General features: G+C 38.7%; 1 protein-coding gene across 1 annotated transcript in view; it reads right to left on the bottom strand.

Annotated features, from left to right (window-relative positions):
- The window catches only part of LOC119593157, a gene marked incomplete in the record, with an annotated part of 106,179 nt that overhangs the window by 2,654 nt on the left and 101,672 nt on the right, over positions 1-1,853 (bottom strand). Inside the window, 1 exon segment of the mRNA XM_037942122.1 lies at positions 2-1,853.

Below are 1,853 nucleotides of genomic sequence, written 5' to 3'. Positions count from 1 at the left end.
CTGCAAGTTACTTCGACATACAAATATGGAAATTATATCTTAAAATACCGTCCTAACAATTCTAAAGATCCTACAATTTTTCCTAAAATTATTCATACTATATTTGATATATTATCTTTGATCAAGACCACTGTGCATCTTTCTTTCTTGGCGACGAGATGTATTAACAATAATAGAGTATCACCGCAGCTCCTCCAAACAAAGCAAAAAAGTCCGAACTGACCATAATAAAGTATTGCCAGTACAGATCACTGCCTAAGGGTCTGCTATGTCCAACTTTTTCATCGTTTATAATATATATTTTTGTTCTTTTTATTTCTCCTAAGGGAACTTCCACGGCAAATGCGGTGAAGCAAAAGGGTCAACAAGTCTTTTAATTTTTTTTCCTGTGGGGCTGTCAACAACTGTATGTCTTCTGTGGGGCTCAAAATGGCATGTTATTATACCTATCTTCCAAGACACATTATCGGGGGCGTGGTGCTTACTGGGATCTTCCTAATCACCGGTTAGCCAATATTGGATCTCGTTTTCCAGAGTAGCTAGACCTACAGCCAAAACCATTGAAAAATGACAACATGGGGATATATATATGTATATCATCTCTTGAATTCCAATAATCAAAGATAAAATAATATTCTTAGACCCACAAGAAAGATGTCATCCGTCGGGGTGGAGCAAGTCCAGGCTAGTGTACCCCCTGAGGCGGGAACATTAACCCTACGAATAATTTCTCCCAAGAGAGTATTCCAACGAATACTTTCTCCCAAGATAGTATTTCAAGGAATACTTTCTCCCAAGAGAGTATTTCAACGAATACCTTCTCCCAAGAGAGAACTTCCACGAATACTTTCTCCCAAGGCCGCAACGCCACCTCAGAGGCAGTACCTTCGTCGGGCATTAGTACATCACCTACTGCATACTATCAAAAATGGGAAGAAATTAATATTCTTAAAGAATAGTAAACTGTGCTAAAGATCTCATTTTTCCCACAAGATCTACCAGAAGATTGAAATTAGGGTAAAGTAACATAACTTGAAATAAAGTCAGAATGGGGAGTTGCTGGCCATCTTGAACAGCCCACTAAGGTTTGACAGTCGCTGATGGCTCCTCTGATGCACAAAAAACTTGCACCAACAAAATTATGCCCGGGCGTACCGACATTACTTCATCCAAGCGCAGTTCCTCATCTAAGGAAACAAAATTGCTTTCAGTGTACATGATTGGAAGGCACAGCGCTTGCGATGGGCACCAAGACACCACTGACTGAACTACAAACCGTCTGCCGCGTTTCTTGAGTTCTAAACAAAACATTTGTCCGCTTCCAGTTACTCTTAAGTATTTAAATGACAAGCCTCAACAAGTATTATATTCTTATTCAATAACACATGGCAAATAGGGACCTTATTGGGGGTTCAAATAAAACTCAGAGTCAAATGAAAGGGACACAAATACTATCTTACTCAGCACGGGCACCAACAACACCTCACGGGCTCTGTCTTATAGTCATAATCGAGGGTTAGAAGTAAGAAATATTTTTTTTTTTGCTCTTAAAAACTGGTGTCACCTCTATATAAGATGAATTACTACCAAGAACATTATCAATAATAACTTTGAAAAAAGGTCTTTGTCACTATCTTCCATACACATTGGTTTTGAGCATATCTGAGATCACCTAAACACACAACAGCTTCCTCCTCTCGCTGCTTCATCTTGGCACAAATGTTTACCTCGTATAGCAAGGTTTTCATTCACTTCATCAAAATATAAGTATATTTTTCAATTTGGCGGTAGAAACTCGACCTCAGGAAATAACCATTTTGTTTTAGCTGTACGTAATCCACAAAAGGATGGAT

This window comes from Penaeus monodon, chromosome 31, assembly GCF_015228065.2.
Source record: "Penaeus monodon isolate SGIC_2016 chromosome 31, NSTDA_Pmon_1, whole genome shotgun sequence".
Classification (NCBI taxonomy): domain Eukaryota; kingdom Metazoa; phylum Arthropoda; class Malacostraca; order Decapoda; family Penaeidae; genus Penaeus; species Penaeus monodon.
This window is presented reverse-complemented; position numbering and strand designations above follow the sequence as displayed.